Source organism: Tursiops truncatus, chromosome 8 (assembly GCF_011762595.2).
Source record: "Tursiops truncatus isolate mTurTru1 chromosome 8, mTurTru1.mat.Y, whole genome shotgun sequence".
In the NCBI taxonomy this organism is placed as follows: domain Eukaryota; kingdom Metazoa; phylum Chordata; class Mammalia; order Artiodactyla; family Delphinidae; genus Tursiops; species Tursiops truncatus.
Window position 1 is genome coordinate 80,667,223 of NC_047041.1, and position 20,962 is coordinate 80,688,184.

General features: G+C 40.1%; 1 long non-coding RNA gene across 1 annotated transcript in view; it reads right to left on the bottom strand.

The window, feature by feature from the left end:
- LOC117313429 (uncharacterized) overlaps positions 1 to 20,962 on the bottom strand; it is a 100,247-nt gene that overhangs the window by 78,359 nt on the left and 926 nt on the right. Inside the window, exon 2 of the long non-coding RNA XR_004527938.2 lies at positions 19,868 to 19,912. This is a non-coding gene — a long non-coding RNA (uncharacterized lncRNA). The remainder of the gene's footprint in view (positions 1 to 19,867; positions 19,913 to 20,962) is intronic.

The window sequence follows — 20,962 nt, forward strand, 5'->3', positions numbered from 1 at the left end:
GAATAAAAGAGTTATGAGGACTGACCCTGAGGAACCCCAACATTTAGAGGTCAAGAAGATGAGGACAATCCAACAAAAGCAAATGAAATCCAACAGTCTTCCAAGTAGAAGGAAAACCACGAGAGTAGAGTACCCTGGAAGCCACATGAAGTCTTTCAAGAAAGAGATCACGTGTACGGAAGCCACTAAGAGCTAAGAAGACTGACCACTGAATCTCGCAACCATGAGTTCTTGGGTGATGTTCCAGAAAGTTTCACTAAATTTTATTACATTTTGTATTTCTTGTTTATACATATCCTGTAAGCAGAAAAAAAGTATACATTTTTCTTTGTTTTATTTTTAGGTTCTAAGGAGAGGAGCTGGCTAACCACTCATGAAGTTCTGATAATAATATGTTGGTGAATGGAATAAGGTCCTCAGTTTTGATGGCCTCTATTTTATCAGTTCACACAGAAATGTTTAGGTTCTAGAGAACCAACTCACCCTGAAAGTTACAAATTTACTGATAGAATCTGATTTGTTAATCAAAAAGCCAGTGTATCCATTTGTATTAGGAAACACACCATTCTAACACCATTGCAGGTTGAAGGAGCCAAATGGAAGGGAGGTAATAGCAAAATGAGCCCTCCCAGGGTGGTATTACTTTGAAGAATTTACCATAATTCAGAATCTAATCCTTACTCTGGCTGATATTAAACTCTGGGAGCAGATTTGACTTGAGAAGGCTGGTTCTCACTAATCACATTCAAAAGATTCAAATGAACTCAAAAGAAGTTCACTTGTAAGACAATTATAACTGAAAATTCAGGACGCAGATTAATATAGAAAACCAAACCATCATATAGTTGATTGACACAAATGGAATTTTTTTTAAATGTGCTTGCTACAAGATTCATATTTTCAATGGCATATTTAATGAACATCCCTGTTATAATAGGTTGTCTTTGAACCAAATAATTCCCTCTCCTGGCAGAGTGGACATCTGCTATTTTAACTTATCTGACATTTCTTTCCCTTCCGATAACAGTGTGAGTTTCACTAGACAACTTCCTCCCCTCTGTCCACACCTTTGACTCATTTGCCCTGCCTTTCCTACCTCATTTGTATCTCAGAGAAATCTAATAATTGTTGAGGGGAAAGGGTTTTCTTTATAGGGTATTCCAGTTAAAAAATGAAGAAGCAATGATAGGATTATAATATCACCATTCTGTTCCTCTTAATGAAATAATGGAATTAGGCAAAGATCACAGAAAGAGAGACAATTAAATAGCATGTGTTTCCTATTAGCAGTATACAATACACTCTACAACATATTTTTGGCAAAAAAGAAAAAATGATCAGATCTGAATCTGATCACCTCTTCAGATTTAACTACAGTCTATGGGAAATATAGAGGTAGAGACACATGTTTAATAACATTATAAGAATAAAAATCAGAAAAATCAGACTCCTCAGGGCAAAAAACAAACCAACCAGCATTTTCTTCAATAAATAAATTGCAACAAGAAAGATAGAGATAAAGGAGGGGTCACCAATAGATTTAAAGAGACTTAGATGATATATCCACAGTAGTAGTTTACAAAAGTTATCCCATTCTTCACCCCATCCTATGCAATATAACTCTGTAGTGCTTTCCAATCTGACACTGACTTGGCAATATCACTTGCTTTGGCCAAAAGAAGGTGAAGTGATGGTGTGCCACGTTTAAGCCAAAACCTCAAGAAACTTGCCTGTTACTTCTTTGCTCTCTCACTCCTTTGCCATCCCTATGAGAACGTGCTTGGGATAGCCTACTGCATGACAGACATGTGGATCTAGGTCAAATCATCCAAGACACCACATAGCCAACAGCCAGCCAAACCCAGATACACAAATAGCCCAGATAAGATCATCAGAACCTGCAAGCTGACCCCAGGTACATTAGCCATAAATTCTTGTTTGTTTGTCCTGCAAAGTAATGTATGTTTTGCTAAAAGCAATACTGAACAATAGATAAGTGATACATTCACCAAATTGCAATATAAAGATCTTCTTTGTATTCTGATTTGAACAAACTGTTAAATAAATGTGAGTCAATTGGGAAAGCTTAAACAGTGACTGGTCATCTGTGGACATTATGGAAATATTCCTTTTTTTTTTTCTGTGCTGACATGGAGTTAACAGCTCATTTTTTTGCAGCATGATAATGATATTGTAACTCTGTATTTTAAGAGTCTCTTAAAGATACATACTGAAATGATACGACGTCTTGGATTTGCTTCAAAATAATTTGTGGACCAGGGTGGTGATAAGGATGGGGAAATAGATAAGATTGATCATGAGCTCATATTCACTGAAGACAGATGATAGCTATATAGGGCTTAATTACACTCTTTGCTTTTATATGGTTGGAATTTTCCATAATTGAGAAGACATGCATGGGGAAAAAAAAAAAACAGGCTTGCACCCAAAGCAAACAACAAAAGCAACACTATATCAGGAGGGAAAAAAAAAAAAATAGGTTAGTTGAAATTCAACTGGCTACTATTAAACATGCCATTTATTCATTCAAAAAACAAGCAAAAGTACTTGCCATTGAGGGAACTTACATTCTAATGAGGAAACAGACAATAAATAAGTACACAATATATCAGACAGTGATCAGAGCTATGGAGAAGATTCCTTCAAGTCTTTGCTCAAATCATATCTTCTCAATGAAACTTCCCCTGGGTAAAGGGTTAACAACACCCTTTCCCTTTTCCTACAAATATGCCCTTGGGTTAATATTTTAGCACTATTTCCCTAAAAATCTGATAAAGGTAGAAGAGCAGTTGTGTCACTAAGCAACAGTGCTTGTGGTAAAAACAACCCTGGATTGATAAGTAGCATCTGGATTGAAAGTTATATATGTGAACTACAAATTCTCCGTTGGAATCTATAGCTTTGGAATCCGTGAAAGTGACAATTCTTGTAACTAAACACGTCTCTTGCAGAAACATACTGGGGAAACAGGGTTCTAAGCCAGGGTGCATAATGTACTTACCCAGCTGGACCACCTCTTTTCACACCTGAACTAAAACTTTGGTTGGGGTGCAAAAGAGACTGGCTCCTGGATGACTGGGGATTGCTGCAAAGACTACTCCCGCTGTAGAGAAACATTTGCCCGCCCTGCCGGCATGCTATTTTTCCTGACCTCTATCCTTCTAAGTAAAGCTTAGTGCGAGTATGGCCTATGGTAGTTTAATTGAACCGGAGAAGACTTCCCAGGTGGCAATCATGTTAGGAGCTAAAGAGAAAATGAGCTGGAAATCAACCATGAAGCGGACCAGCAGGAGTATGGGAGAGCTAGAAAGGTTCCGAATGAGATATCTGGGCACGTGGACAGTCCAGGAATGCAAGACTAGAGGTCAGCAGCTAAAGTCTGCAGGCACTAAAAGGGGCATCTGTAGCTTCATCTGCGCAGCTACCCTCCCATTACCCACACACGTGTAGGATGCCTGCATTTGGCTTCCTGTCTTTTGATGGATCCTGGGGAGCAAACTCAAACTCCCTACCACTGCTCTTGCACCTGTGGATGGCACTGATAACTGTCTGCACCTGGCTGGAGTGGCTGCCGCAGCCAATCGGCAGCAATTCCTGGGAAGCACATCCTGACAAAGCACAGTACATGAGTCAGAGCCTTAAAGCAGCCAAAGCACTGCTGTGCCAAGGCAGCTCTGGCAAGTTACTGGGAGCATGTGAGAAACTGCGTCTCTAGGCCCAGGATGTTGGGTCCAGGGACTCAAGGAATGCTTCAGAGGGCTTGGTCTCCTATGTATTATGTCAACAGAGGAACATCCCGTTTCCATGGGCCCTTCACAGTACAGCTCCCATCTGCTTCTCTAGCTCCATCACCCTCCACTCCAGACCCTTCCTGCCCAGCCTTCTCTCAACGTGCTGTGCTTCTCACCACTGCTTCAACACTTGAGGCCTATTCACACCCCCGTGTCTTGCTAAATATTATTCCCTCTGCCTGGCTCGGACTTTTCCACCTCACTTTCTCTATCTGACCCAGAAAAGGTTGCCGCAGGCTAGCTGACTCCCTTGACCTAAAGTCACCTTTGCTGTAGGTGTTCCTCTCTCCAGCTACTGCTTCTTCCTCTTTCCCTTAGACCTATCCACATCTCCATTAAGTTGTCCCCTAATCATTCAATTTTTGTGTGTTCCAACTCTTTCCAACTGGGACTCTGACTGACAACATTTATAGAAATGTATTGAACATTTTTACTTGTCAGTTTCTTCACTAAGATTATAACTTCCTCAAATGTGGAAACAATTATTTTATCTATTTGTTCAGCAGTTTAACAAGTATCAATATTTACAAGGTCCTCCACTATGTCAGGACCCCAGGGATAAAATGACAAGCAAGAAAGAACATGCCCTCATGGAATTCCTGTCTACTAAGGGCCATTAAAAGATTGTCTTGGGATTTCTTAATTTCAGAGACCATATCATACATCATATCGAGCATTATACATGTACCAGTAAAAGTTATGAAAGCAGTCTTACAATTTTTTGTGTGGCATCATGAGATATAAATAGCACATATAATTCATGAATTGTTATGATTTTATAGAAATTATGCTTATCAAGAACTTCAAAATTAAGAAATAAACTTTTCAAAAGCAATGAAATATTTATGAATACCCAACTAAATAATGAAGTCAATATTTAATTATTAATTCAGATTTTCTTCATTTTTAAACTTTGGACTTTTTAATTAATTTAAATTTATGAATTTGGATTTTCAGTTTTATTTTCACATTTTGGAATTTGGGAAGACATGATAATAATACTCACCAATACCTGACCCTCCTTACCTCTGGGCAAATAGAAAGCTGTACTTCTCAGTCCCTACAGTTGAGCAAAGCCATGTGATTAGTCCTGCCCAATGAAAGGGAAGCGATGGGCAGAGAAAAGCCTCGATTATTCAGACTCCCTGTCTCTGCCTTGGCAATCAGGAAGTCTGGGTTTTCTAGATGGGGCAGCTAAAAGACAGTGGAGGTTCTATCAGCCTGGGATCTTGAGTGACTCTGTAGAGCCCAGAATGCCCCTTCCTTCACCATTAACCTGCAATGAACATGTAACATAAGCTAGAAATAAAGCTTTTTGTATTGAGCCACTAAGGACTTGGGAAATAATTGTTGTTGTAGCATAATCTAACCAATGCTTACTAATACAAAGCCCCATGTTGGTTTTTTGGTTTTTTTCAGTTCTCTTACATTTTCAGAGGCCCTGCATACAGTCCTCAGACACCGTGCCAGCACTACCTAGTAAATGAAACAACCCTAAGTCTACTAGGGGACACAGGAGATCAAATGAGAAGTTAAAGTTTAATCAATGCAATTCATTCAACAAAGATTTATTGAGCTCATGCTACATGGAAAGAGGATGAGATCAACTTCCTCTGAGTCACGTGGGCTCCATGAGAATGTGGTGGATACTGGAACAGATTCAGAGTTCTAAGTAGGAGAAAGACAGATGGCTGCTCCGTAGACACTAGTATCTGCCTCAGGGCAGCAACTCCAAAGTTGATGACTTCTTTCACCAGTGGTCCCAAATAAAATAAGGATAAGACACTTCTGGTACTAAGGAAAAGATGATTTCTCTGGGAAGATAAACAGAGACACTGCTCTGTGTTGTTTTAGTCTGCAGGCTATTAAGGAAGGCCAAGGAGGATGGGTTCTTATAAGGAAAAAGAGGCCGTTCCATTAAAGAGAGAGGAAAGCACTTTCTCTTCAAGTGGGGTGTGGAGAAAGAAACGGGCTACCTGAGAGATGACAGTGGCCAGAAAAAGAAATAAAAGGAAGAATGCAAGAAAAAAAGCTCTCAAGGATTCTGACCCAGGAAGATTCTCTATCTTTGGCTGTTAGTAATCCTATAGTTAAAATATTACCTTGTACAATGCTCCCTGTGAGGTTGAGAGACTGGGGCTCAGGCTCCTTCTTCTGTTGATATTTGTACTTTTTAAAATATAGTTTTCTGCATATTGCAACAAAAGCAAGCAATAATCACTTTTAAATTGATTTTATAGAGGTTAATTTAACTGCAGTAAAATTCACCAATTTTAGGTTTACAATTTGACGAGTTTTGAAGGCATAAAGTTGATCATTACTATGAAGATATAAAACATTTAACTTGCCCCCACCAAGTTCTCTCTTATTCCTTTGATATGTACTCTTTTTGAAAATGCAGCCTTAAGAAAGTTTGCCAACCTCAATTCCATGAGTGGACTCTCAATAGATTGCATCAAAGATGATAATCATAGACCCCTTGCTAGTGATTGGTTCAGGAATGAGTATGAAAATCTAATTCTGGCTTAGGAGAGGATTGCTATAAACTTCTGGGAAAGCATGGTCATCCTCTTCTGCTCCTGATGGAGTAACTAAATGATGCTAGACATTTCACCATGAACAAATAGAAAACTGGACAAACTTTATGAAAGAACTGTTTTCGGACTTTAGGCAACAGGTGGTGCAGGACTGTGATCCATTATGTTTACCCAATTTCTGCCCAGAGGAACTGTCCAGGCTGCAAAGCAGGGAGGTATAAGCCATGCAGAGAAGGCGCATCTACAGAGCCAGGGAGACAGAGATTAGAGTTTGGGAGGCTAAGCAGCTGAGATTTCTGAGGCAGAATACCAGAGAAAAGGGAACTAAACAGAGAAAATGCCAGAAATCTGCATCAGGGTCCCAAGTCTTGGCTGAATTCTAAGAGGCCACACAGCTGCTGGTCAAAGAGCAACTATAATGAAAACAACAAAATCAGGTTGCTAAAAGCTGAATATCTTAGCACTTCTCTCATTAGTCATGCCATCCTACTATCTTTATTAATAATCCTACAGCATGGGGGCCTCTGTTTCCTTTACCCCATCACTTTCTACTCTCATCTCTGATGCACAGAGGAACTTCTCCCATAAAAATGCAATTATGATGGGACTTCTCCAGCGTTCCAGTGGTTGAGACTCCGCCTTCCAATGCAGGGGGTGTGGGTTCGATCCCTGGTCGGGGAACTAAGATCCCACATGCCGCACGGTGTGGCCAAAAATTAAAAAAAAAAGCAACTGAGGGCTTCCCTGGTGGCGCAGCGGTTGAGAGTCCGCCTGCCGATGCAGGAGACATGGGTTCGTGCCCCGGTCCGGGAAGATCCCACATTGCCGCGGAGCGGCTAGGCCCATGAGCCATGGCCGCTGAGCCTGCGCGTCCGGAGCCTGTGCTCTGCAACGGGAGAGGCCACAACAGTGAGAGGCCCGCGTACCGCAAAAAAAAAAAAAAAACTGGAGCCTGAAATAGGTGTTCTGGGGCAGCAAAATTTACCAGAACCCAGCAGGGGGTTGGGAAAAGGGAGGGGACGGAGTCACATTCCGCAAAAAAAAAATTAAAAAATAAAATAAATGATTTTGAAGGCTCTCAGAACAATAAGCGTGGCCTGTTGTCACTATTTCTACTTTTATTTCTTTGGGACATCACCTAGAAAGGCTGGATTGGATTACAGCAAGTGACTACAGCTAAGTGTGAGGGGATGTGAAGAACAGAGTCTTCTTAAGCTTTTGCTACATTCTCAAGAATAGGTGGGAAATGACACTGAGGAATTTAAAGTCAGTTAGACCTGGATTTGCCAAGGGGGAGTTATTTAACCATTCTGAGCCCTGGTTCTCTTATCAGTAAAGCTAGACAATAATATATATGTTGCAGAATTACTGTTAATAATTAGAAGCAACAGGGACTTCCCTGGTGATGCAGTGGTTAAGAATCCACCTTCCAATGCAGGGGACGCAGGTTTAATCCCTGGTCAGGGAACTAGATCTCAGATGCATGCTGCAACTGAGTTTGCATGCCACAACTAAGGAGCCCATAAGCCGCAACTAAGGAGCCAGTGAGCCACAACTAAGGAGCCCGTGAGCTGCAACGAAGGAGCCCACTGGCTGCAACCAAGGAGCACATGTGCTGCAACTAAAGGAGCTGGCGAGCCACAACAAAGGAGCCCACCTGCCGCAACTAAGACCTGGCGCAACCAAAAATAAATTTTAAAAAATAATTAGAAGCAACATATATCTAATACACAAGATATCTGACAAGTGGTTGATAAATGGTACTTGTTATTATAGCTCTCCGAAGTTTGCCAAAAAATACAATCCTCATTAAATCATGAGTTTTTCCAGTATATCCCCAATATTTCATTAAGGGCTTACAGATACAAGCACAGTAGCAGTTATATTGGTACCATAGAAAGACACATAACTATACAAAATAATGCTTATAATAAAGCGACTCTCCTGTCAATATAAATAGAGTTGCATGAGGATTAACCGTGAATGCAAGTGAAAGGGAAGGGATTCTATTTCCAGCTCTAATAGCGTAACTTGTAGCAAACCAGTGAATTCTTGCATCAAGAAAAACTAGAAGGAACAAGATTTAAAAAAAAAAAAAAAATCACTTTTGAAAGCATTGAGAGTTGCTGAGGCAACCAGGACTGAAGGGCCAAGATCCTAAAGAAAAGTGAAGAGAGAGGTAAGCCTGTAAGGCTCCCATTGGGGAATTTCTTAATTCTTAGTGCTGGCTAAAAGGCTAAGAATCTGAGCAGAGTGTGTTCTTAAGAGGCAAAGCAGCTGAAAGAGTTTCTGGACAGAAAAGACAAAAAGTGTAGTCCAAAGACAACAGAGATAGGGGGAGAGGCGAGCACACAGAGTCGACTTTTCAAGATACACAAAGCAAGAGGGTAAGAATCTAAGGAAAATGCCAATGAAAGCATAGTGGAGTTTACAATGGCCTAACAGTGCCAAGGAAATAAAAGTAAGAGCATATAACCCAGCAAAAAGAAGGGGCCCTAATGAACACCCACAGCCTCTCAGTTAAGACCCTTGGAGGGCTATGTCCACAAGACTGGGGGCAAATCAGTTGGATATTTGTCTTAATAAAAATTACAACACAGATGATTCATGGCAACTCAGTTGTTGATCACATTAAAGTGATCTGACCCACCCTCCCCCCAGCCCTAGCTTCCTGCCAGAGAACAAGGTAAGCCCTTTCTGAGGGAAGATAAAATCAGGAACTGATGCAATTTTTTCATACACAATGTCCATCATTTAATGAAATATGACAAGGCATACCAAGAAATAAGAAAAAGAAAACACCCAGATGATATAAAGAGACCAGATTATCTAGATCACTGTTGTGCAATAGACCTTTCTGCAATGATGGAAATGTTCCATATGTGTGACATCCAATACAGTAGTGGCTGCACATATGTGACTGTTGAGTACCTGACATGAAAACTGAATTTATTTTATTTTAAATAATTTACATTCCTATTTGAATTTAAACAGCCACGAGTACCTAATGATCCCTGTATTGGGCAGCACAGCTTTAAATAGAATGCACACTTTTCATGCTGATAAAGGGAAGAGAAAATAAAAAACATTTGATTAATCCAACAAAGGAGGGGAAAAGGATCATAGAACAGACAAGACAAAAAGGAAAGAGACAGTATAATGGTTAATACATATCCAATTATATCAGTAATTATATTACAGAAACAATATATACTGCAATAGAAAAACAAAGATTGTCAGACTGAAAAAAACCACCACACATTCAATTATGGAAATTTCTTTATATACTGCCTCTCCTTCACGCTCTCTTCTTCTCTAGCGCTCTCATCATATTAGACATATGCTCACCCATTCAGTCTATCCTCTATGTCTTCAACTTTTTTCCTATTTTTCATGTCTTTACTTATCTTTGCTGCATTTTGATTAATTTTCTCAACTCTTTCTTCCAATTCAGTAATTCTCATTTTTCCTGTGACATATCTACTGTTTAACCCTTCTACTGAGTTTTTAATTTCAATGATTTCATTTTTAAGAGTTTTTTCAACTGCTTTTCAAATTCATATATTCTATTCTAATATCACAATATCTTACTCTTTCCTTTTGGTTTTTACTCCTTTGATCACTTTAATAATATTAAGCAGAGTTACTCTACAGTATGTTTCAGATTGTTGTATTTTATCAAGTTCTTAAAGTCCTAATATTCCTCTTCATCATGTCTAATTATTCTCTCTCATGAATTATTTTCCTCTGTGATTTATACATTTTAATCACTAACTCTTCATGGGAGTTCTTTACTGCCCTGGACTGCTAGAAGTGTTGCTACAGAGTTTTGCTTTTGCTGGACACTCTAGGATTTCATTGGTATGAAAGATTCGTGTTCACATTAAAATCCTAGGAAGACTGTCAAATGAGGCTTAACATCTACATATGGAAAAAGCTTAGAGCTTTCATTTCTCAGGTTAATTTTCTTTACTTTTTGGTTTTAGTGTTTAGCTTTTCTAATTCCCCTTTCATTGAGACAGCAATCCCAAGGTCCTACCTTTATGCAGGGACCTAAGTTATAACTTTCTGCCTCACACAAGTCAAAGACTGCCTCCTGCCCTACAGCCTCTAGCTCCTAGGGGCTATATGCAGTCAACAGCCTCCTTTGTGCAACTATCCTTCAACTACATCTGATCCAGTAAAAACCAAACTTTGTATCAATGTGATGGTCTTGCACTCACTCCTCAGTCAACTAGAAAGCTGAGCACTGAGAAAAATATCTCAAAACCATACTAATTGTTACCCTTACCAAATATGATCTCTCACCTCGGCTGAACCCTCATTCAGAGTTTCAACTGTATTCATCTCTGATCAGCTTGCTCCCCCAAACTGTGCAATGACTATCTTATAATGGGCCCTCCATATCTGAGGGTTCCGCGTCCTCGGTTGCTTGAATCCGAGGATGTGGAACCCGCAGTAGGGAGGGCTGACTGTACTACACCATTTCATATAAGGGACTTGGGCATCTGCGGATTTTGGTATCTGTGGGGGTCCTGGGACCAATCCCCCACTAAGGAAGTACTGTACTTTCTTCTAAAGCTCCTACTCAAAGCAGATAATCTGGCTTCCTGTTACGTCAATAGACTCAGACCCATCAAGCAGGATGTCTCTCGGTATTCTGCTTCCAGGCAGACATTCATATACATCACCACCTACTTTCCTTTAAGCTCAGAAGTTTGGTGTCCCAACTCCTATCCTAGGTACACTCCTCCATCTCTGAGCTCTCTCTCATTTCCTCCCTCTTTTGTGAGACCTTTTCTCCAATATTCTCTCCTGTATCTTCAATCTCTCAACTGGCTTCTTTCTCACACCTGACAAACATACTCAATTGTCTCTCTCTCTCCCTAAAAGACTAAAAAAAGAAATAAATAAAAATAGGGTCTTTTCTCCCAGAATCCTCACCTAATGTCTGGCCTCCTTCTTCTCCTCACTGAAAACACTTGAAAGATTATTTATTCTTCTCGGCTGTATTTTCCAATCATTTTTCTACCACATGTAATCTGGCCTCTGCCCAACCACTTTATTGATATTGTTCTTATTTAGGTCATCAATAAATTCCTGGTTGGCAAACCTAACGGACAGCTTTCAATATATATTTTACAGGACCTCTCCACTGCACATGACACCATTGATCATTCCTCCTCCCTATTTCCTCCTTCCCAAACTCTCCATTTCCTTTTTCTCCCATGGCACAGAACTCTCTGCCAATCACTTCTGTGGTCCTGTGTAATATTTCGCAAGGTGCTCTCCTTCACCCAGTATGCACCTGAAGCAACGTACTTTTCTTGCTAGACCTCACTTAACATCTTGATTTTATTGACAACTTAATGACCAATGAATCCAGTGCTTCAGCAAAGGCATTTTCACACCCATACACATTAACTTGTAGACAGACATTGTCTTGTGGTCATCCCACAGACCTCATCCTCTCTATGTCCCAAATCAAATTTGTCATCTCCTTTGGTAGAAGTACTTCTGCTCTATGTTCTCTTCTTCAATTGGAGACACCATCATTCACCTATGATAGAAACCTGGGAATCATTCTTGACTCCCCCGTCTTCCTTACCCTTCACATCTATGTGCAGTAGTATAGCATGGTGACCCAGAGATTAGCACTGAACAGGTCCTTGCTCCTGATTTATTAACTATACTGGGCAAGTTATTAGATGGCAATTTCATAAGTTCAACCTAGTACTTAGTCTCTTTAAGCTTATTTTCCCCCATCTGCAAAAATGGAAAAGGTATGGTACACATTACAAAGAGGATCGGCATGAAGATTAAAGAAGGTAATGCATGCAAAGCACTCAGCCTCTTGCTTCATACATAATAAATGCTCAATAAATGTAGCTTGTTTTATCAAACCCATCAAGCCCTATCTACTTCCAAAATATATCTTGAAGTTATCTCCTCACTATTACCTCCTCACTATTTACTCATTCACTCATTTATTAGCAAATTCTTATTGAACAGTCACATGTTCCACGTCCTAAGTTAGGCCTTGGGAATTCATGATGAACAAAGTAGACATTGCCCCTGCTTTAGTGGTACTTCCAAGATGGAGGGGAGGACAGACTGTTACACAGCTATTACATGAAGTCATAAAAAGTCATGACCCTAGGGTTTGTTCTGGTTAGTGAGAGCACATTCTCCAGGTCCCATCCCCTTTCCCTAGGGTCCTGGGTGAGGAAACACATGAAAAGCCCAGAGATGAGAGAACTGTTGAAGAAACTCCTGCCAGAGCGATCTACCTAGACCACAAATCTGACTATGTCACCCACTGTGTAAACCTTTCTATGGTTCTTCATTGCCTTCAAGATAAAGTTAGACTACTTAAAATGACAGATAACCTACCTCATCTCTTAAAATGAGAGAGAGAAAGAGTGCTAAGATATGTTTCAACAATACTGAACTATTTATATTTCTGTATACATGCCATTTTTTTAATGTTTTTATACCTTTGCTCCCAAGGCCCCTGAAACATCCTTCACCCTCTCTCTGCTTTGGTAACTCTTTATACAAGCTGGGATTCTTATGGAAAGAAGAAAAGGAAAGCAAGCCAACTCAAACTAGCTTGAGAAAAAAAGAGAAATTCATTATAAGAATACTGGGGTGTCTCATGAAACAGGACAGGGAAGTGGCTGCACAGCTATCGTAGGTAACAACAGAACCAGAAGCTTGTATGCTGGGAGCATGCATTCTCTCCACAGCTTGTCTCTGCTTCTCCCTGTGAGTTGTCAACGTAACTCAGATTGTTGTTGTTTTTCCTCTACCACAAGGCAGAAAACAAGGCAGTTGACAGTTCTCAAGCTTCATTGGAACCCGTGTTGAAAAATTCTAGGGAGGGACACTGATTGGCCCAGCACATTTCAGGTGTCCATTCGTGGACAAAAACTTGTTGGCTAGGGACACAATGTAACAGTGGACTGACTGGCTGTTCTTGCCATAACCACGTGGATGGGGGAGGAAAGCATCTAGAAAAGCTGAGGAGAGAGAACAGGACAGATTAAGGAACACAATGAGTAGACTACATTCCTACTCATCCTTTATGACAGCTCAGATGGTCCTCCTCCAGGGACATTCCAGACCCCCTTTATTTATTCTATGCACCCTTACTGCCCCATATGTATGCCTAATTGTCTAATACTGCCATTAAAATATTCAATGATCTGCTTCTGTGTCAATCTCTCACGAACTCCTTGAGGACAAGTGTGTATCATATTCAGTTTGATTCTTCAAACTCTGAGGATACAAAAGCAAAGCAATAATGAATGTGTAAATTTATTAAATATTTCTGGAAAAATGAGTAGGTGGTTACTCGAACTGACACATGAATTTTATTTCTGAAACTCTAGCTATAAAAAGTCATCATTTCAGGGGCTTCCCTGGTGGCACAGTGGTTGAGAGTCTGCCTGCCAATGCAGGGGACACAGGTTCGTGCCCCTGTCTGGGAAGATCCCACATGCTGTGGAGAGGCTGGGCCCGTGAGCCATGGCCACTGAGCCTGCGCGTCTGGAGCCTGTGCTCCGCAACGGGAGAGGCCACAACAGTGAGAGGCCCGCGTACCGCAAAAGAAAAAAAAAAAGGTCATCATTTCAAACTTTCTCTGAAGTCACTACACACACAGCAAACTCCAGTGACTAATAATTCCAAACCTTATTAATTATCTTTTATGAAGTAATTATTAGAAGTGAGAGAATCTATATAATGGATTTGATTATATATATTTAAAATCACTTAATTAACCCAATATTCTGAAGAAAAGCACCAAAAAACTCCTACTATGCTTAAGAACTTTCCAATCCCAGCTCACGTGACAGCCAGTAAAGTTAAATAAAAACGCCAATTCATTGACAGAGGCATTCTCTGTTCTCCTTAAAAGTACAGGAAAGAGTAGCTCACCACTGTCAAGACATTTATCAAATATGTACAAAACATGAACAAAAGGTAAAACAGAGTGAGAAGAATCTTGGTGAAAATTGGCAAAACAATGTTCTGCTCGCCCTCTGCTGGCTCCTAGGTAGTACTGCTCTTCAAGGGCCTGCCCAAAGGCCCAAATGAGGGTTCTCTCAAGGAAGCCCCAAAATATTTAGAATTGTTCACATTGTTCATCTAAATAAGCCCCCTTCAAGCCAAAACATTCCCGCAAAGCCATCAGTATCTTTTCTCCCTATAATTAATAACGGCTAATAATCTGAAAAAAAAATAGATATATATATGTGTGTATAACAGAATCACTTTGCTGTATACCTGAAACTAACACAACATTGTAAATCAACTACACTTCAAAAAAAAGAAAATGAATTTATAAAAACAAACAAAAAATAATGGCTGATACAGAAAAGACAAAATAAGTAGACTAACGGCTTGACACCTACTTTTTCAAGAGAGTAATTCAAAAGAACAGAGATATATGTAATATTATATTTTCTGGTTTTCTAAGAATATGATCCTTACTCATAGATCAAGATGCAACCTGCATTTTGGGGAAAAACCTGCATTTTGAGTTAGAAGACCGGGGTATGATTCTTGAGCTTTCCCAATTATCTACTGGTTGTGTAACCTTTCCTACCTGTCACTTTTATATTGGTCGCATAATGTTACCGTTTTTGGAACTGAATTTCATCAACCGCTAAATGAAGATGCTAGGCAACAGAACTGTTGGATCCTTTTCTTGTTCTAATATTTTCTGATTTTAAGTGCTGTTAAATTACAAAATTTTAATGGTTTCTGCTTTTTCTTGACACCATTTGAGTCGTTCTCAGACATAAGCAAAATGGTTGAAACCGTTCCTGTCATCATCAGCTTCTTTCCTGGATGCGGTGCCAAACACACTGTGGACACCCAGATGAATGTTGATTGACAAATCAATGGTTCTGATGGCAATGAAGAGCCCCGGGGCTTTACTTCGGGCCGAATTCTCTCCTGCTTATACGTGTAGAATTCTGAACAGCAGCTGTGAACAGATCTGTATCTCCTTGCCCACGCCACCCTAACAACTGAAACCTTTGTTTCAAACGGGAAAAATGAGAAACAGCTAAAAATGTACTTTCAATCTGTTCTACTGTCCAGTCATTAGTTAAATTCCCTATACCACATTTCTTTAAATCAACTGACTCTTCGATATTGTTGCAAAGAAGGAGGGTACAAAGTGGTGAGAAGGAAGTCAGGAGGTACAGTTTCAAACAACTCCACTTCTCAGCTTAATATCCATCTTTCAAGACTAAAATACAACATGTCATGAACGAGAGCACATGTGTGAGCTGCCAGTGCTTCCATGTATAATTGGTAGTCTATAAATAGTAGCAAAAATAATTTTAGTTACCAGTTATTGAGAGCTTAATTGTGGCAGGTATATATGTATATATATATACATTACATACTTAAGGAGATCACATATATATATATAGTTGTGATATTGTGATCTGCAATAAGAATTTTTTATGTGGTTTCGGTCCCTTTTCCTGGCACAGAGCTCCCAAAATCCTTATAACTCCCTAGTTGATAAGAGTAGTAAACAAGCTCGTAACAACTACACCAGAGGTTTGTTAATGAGGGGACTAAGGGAAAGCCCCAAAGGCTAGTGGCTGGTTGCCAGGGGAACCAACTAGGTGAGTAGAGGGTTGGAACTATAGGCCTCATCCCACCTCTGGGAGAGGAATGGGGCTGGAGGTTGAGTTGAATCACCACTGGTTAATGATTTAATCAGTTATGCTTAATGAAGCCTCCAAAAAAACCCCAAAAGGACTAGGTTGAGAGAGCTTCCCAGGTTGGTGAATGCAGGTAAGCTTCTGGGAGAGTGGTGTGCCCCAGAAAGGGCATAAAAGGCTCTGTACCTATTCTCACCTGCCTTGTCTTATGTATCACCACCTGGCTATTCCTGAGTTATATACTTTTCAAATGAAGCAGTAATCTAGTAAGTAAAATATCTTCCTGAGTTCTGTGAGCTGCTCTGGCAAATTAATGGAACCAGGGGATCATGGAAACCTCAGATTTATAGCCAGGGGGTCAGAAGCACAGGTAGCAACCTGGAATTATGATTGGTGTCTGAAGTAGGGAGGGGGCAGTCTTGTGGGACTGAACCCTTAACCTGTGGGATCTCACACTATCCCCAGGGAGACAGTGTAAGAATTGAGTTAAATTGTAGGACAACCAGCTGGTGTCGTGCAATTGTTTGGTGTGTGGAAAATCCACACATCTGGTGTCAGAAGTAAAGGAGTATATAGTATAAAGAAAAACACAGGAGGAGGTGTGGTATGTGTGTATATACATAAACTGTAAAAGATTAATAAAAAGAAACCTCAATTGAATGGAGTTGGGAGACCAGAAGGGGGCGCTCTCACACCCTGAGATGGTAGCACAGCCCCCCCAATAGGAAGAAGACTCAGCCAATGAAAAGCCACGGACTCTTTGTTTACTACAGCCCTCCCAACCTCCTTTCCTCTCTATAAAATCATTGCCTCCCCTTGCTGTGCAGAGACTTGCATGTGGCTTCCCATGGTTGCAGAGCCTGAACTGCAATTCTCTGCTGATCCCAAAGAAACCCATCTTTGCTGGAGAAATATCTGGCAGTCTATTTGTTTCAACAATACCATAGACGTATATACATACATAGATAATACCACAGAGGTATACGTGTATACACAGAGGTTTGAACTGTGTGGGTCCACTTAACAACGGATTTTTTTTTCAATAGTAAATACTACAGGACTCCAAGGTTCATTGAATCCATGGATGCAGAGCCATGAATAAGAAGGGACAACTATATATACTGTTAAAAATAAAACTACAGGCCCAAAATGACATCACTTGCGGTAAAGTCCATAATGTCAAACCTAGATTTAATACCTAATCTAACTGCAGTTGAACATTCTGCAGAAATGTAATCTTAATCAACCAGTTTGCAATTCTCCGGTCAGCACCTTTGAGGTAATCTGTCGAATGGGCCCTCTCCATCCCCCTACCCCCATCCCGGAAGAAGAGGCAATCTGCATAATAAAACCTCTGCCATTCCTTTCCCTCCCTCCCCCCACTCCCCAAAAGATGTCCCTTTCTTTTATTTTGCTAATAGCTCCCTTGCCCCACCCTTCCTACAACAATCTTCCATTTTGTACCACTCCTTGGGATGCCCTTCTAGTTGTTAGAAGACATGCTGCCCAATTCATAAACCCTTGAATAAAGCCATCTAGATCTTCAAATTTACCAGGTTGAATTTTATTTGACTAGCATATAGCTAAACTCTCAATGACTGGAAGCTATAATAATTCTTGCTAGTATATATACTTGTCAAAGAACAAAATTCAACCGAGTCCACTTTAGAGATTTTATTGTTGGGAATTCTCTGGTGGTCCAGTGGTTAGGACTCTGTGCTTCCACTGCTGGGGGCCCAGGTTCAATCCCTAGTCAGAGAACTAAGATCCCGCAAGCTGCACAGTGCGGCCAAAAAGTAAATAAAGATTGTATTGTCTTTATTCAGCGATTTATGTACGGATTAGCAGAATGAGAGAAGTTTTGAGAAACTGTACAGAATGAAAGGCTTTTACAGGTAAAAGGGCGCAGAACAGAGAAGTCATACTAGGCATCTGCTGACTGATTAAAGTGAGGGTATTTTCCTTATATGGAGCAAAGGGAAGTCTAGGAGCCTGGTTAGGTAACTTGGGCTGAGCAGGCAAGCACTGATTGGTTTACCTTGGCCTTCCTTATTTTGGGAGAGCCAAGAATAGAAACTTTGTTAAGTTTTGGTTTGGTGACAAGGGACTTACTTAGCATGAGCGATTCCATCTTGGGCCAAAACTGGTTACTTTAATATATTAGTATTATACATATACACACAAACATGTATATGTATATATGCTTGCTACATACATACACACACATACACATACACGCATATATTTATTCCCCACAATAACCCTATAAGGTAGATGATATTATCCCTATCTTACAGATGAGGAGTTGAAGCTTAAGTTATTAAAGTAACTTCCATAGGTTATGCCAGCATAAGTGGCTGATCCAGGATTTGAACCAGGCATATAATTCCAGAGCCCACTTAGAGTTGTTTTGTGCCCCAAGTGGTGCAGTGAAGTAACTTAGTGTTAGAAAACAATTACTTATGCAACCTCCAGAATAACTAAAATGAAAAACCAACAATAACAGCTGATAAACCCAAGTGCTGGTGAACATGTTTAGGAGTACAAATTGGAGCTGAATGTAGTGCAAATTGATGCAATCACTTTGGAAAACTCTTTGGCAGTATCTACTCACACTGAACGTACACACTGCCTATTATCTAACAATTCCACTATCCAGTAAATATCCACTACATACGTTCACACAAAGCGTGGAATATACGTGCACTAAAAGACAGAATGTGCACAGCATCATTATTTGTAAAAGCCACAAATGAAATCAACCCAATGTCTATCAACAGTGAAATGGATAAAATAACAGGTTCTCACCTTCACGTAATAGAAATACGATTCAGTCATGACAAAAAACTACTGCTACACCCAATAGAGGTGGATATAATGTTGTGTCATGAAAGCCAGACACGAAAGAGTGTATTCAGTACAATTCCAAATTCCAAAAACAGGCAAAAATAGTCTATGGTAAAAGTAGTTAGAATGGTGGTTACCTTTGTCAACAGGTGACAATAACTGGGGGCAGGGAGGGCAACTTAAAAGAATCTTCTGTGATAGTGGAATTTCTTAACCTGGGTAGTGGTTATATGGATATAAAAATTCATCAAGCTATGACTTGTGTACTTCTGTGTGACATATTAAAATTCAATATGAAAGCTTACAAAAAAAGAAGAAGAGGGGGAGAAGGAAAGCAATTACTAAGAATCCATCCTCGTTCATTTCCCATAACCCCTTTCGGAGCACCAGGCCATCTCATCTGAAACTTGGGACCCATTTCATGTTAATACTTCATGTTTTGCCTAGTTTGTGGTGTTTGTGCAATCACCTTCTTCCTCACATACATATCTAATCAGTTACGAAATCCAACTAAATCCGCTTGCTTAAGTTCTATCCTCTCTTGCTTTCTTAATTCCCTTAGTTCAGGGTTTCTCAATCTTGGCACTACTGCAGTTTTGAACCAGGTAGTTCTTTGTTGTGAGGGGTTCTCTTGTGCATGTAGGATGTTTAGCAGTTTCCCTGTCGTCACCCCACTAGATTATCAGTAGCACCCTCTAGTTGGAATAACCAAAAATGTCTCCAGACATTACCAAATGTCTTGAGGGCAAGGGAATCACATCTCACGCCACAGAGCCACTGTCTTAGTTGATGGAAGACCTCATTATTAATCACCTGCATTAGGGCAAGAGATTCTACCTGGCCCTCCTGGGCAGGACTGTATCTCTTCCCTATTCTTCACACACTCCACAAAGTTTTACAGTTTTCTCCAGGATAAAATCTAGTATCTCTAATATGGCCAAAAAAAAAAAAAAAAAAAGGGTATTATCTTTCCTCTACTTACCTCTCCAGCTTCCTACCCCAGCTATATTGAATTCCTTGTAGTTCCCTGAAGGATGGATGAAAGTCAGAAGAAGTGTTAGTCAGAAGTGTTAAGTACACTAGCAGCTTAAAAGATAAATGCAAAACTCCTAGGATGTTTTATATATAGAAAATGAGTAAGCATGTACTTTGTGAAACACAGACAGAACTGTGTTAAATAGACATAGTAAGTTAGTAAACTATAAGGCATATCAAAGTGAAAATAAATCAAAAATATGATGGAACGGAGCATCATTTAGAGTCAAAAAGGAATGGAAAAACTAAGATATGAATAATTATGCCATCTCTGGGATGACAACTATGTCACCCCTAAATCAGCCATCCATAGGTGACACCTAGTATAGTCTCTTACATGCTCTACCCAAGAAATACAAGTAAAACCCGTGTCTGTTCATCAGGCTAATTAGTAAGCTCTGGTTGTGACCAAACACGTTTCCCTGCATCTATCCAACAGAGCAGGTGTGTGCCATTGGGCCAAAGCACTTTCCACCTGTGGGCCTCCTTGCTGTAACCTCAACGCTAGTCTTCATAAGCATAAGGTCAGTGGGAAAGGCTGATGTGGCAACAACACATGAACACTGCATAACTCATGACCCAGCTGATGTTGCCCTTCCACTTGTTTGCACCCTAGCCTAAGTGTGTCAGCTTGCCCCAACTCTTTCCCCTTACTTTTCACTAGATATTTAAATTGATTCAGTAAACCATGTTATTCAAGCATCTTAATTTGTCCTGAAAGCCTTCTGTTTCACTACCTCTAGGATAGATTGCCTAACAGTTTACTTGGAGGCCACCATTGCATCAAGCAGTTTTCCATAGACAATTCAATTCAGGCATTAATCTCCTCCCAGAATTTCCCTGCCTTAGCACCTCTCATTTTATCCTGTCCATATCCTTGCGTTTCTGATGGCATTTATCACACCACACTGTGATTAACTATTTATTCCTCTCTCTCATTAGTCTGAGCTCTCTGAAAGCAGGTATAAATTTCATTCTTCTTCTCTCATAACTTAGCAAAGTGCCAATCACAAAGTAACTACTAAAAGAACTACTGAATGTC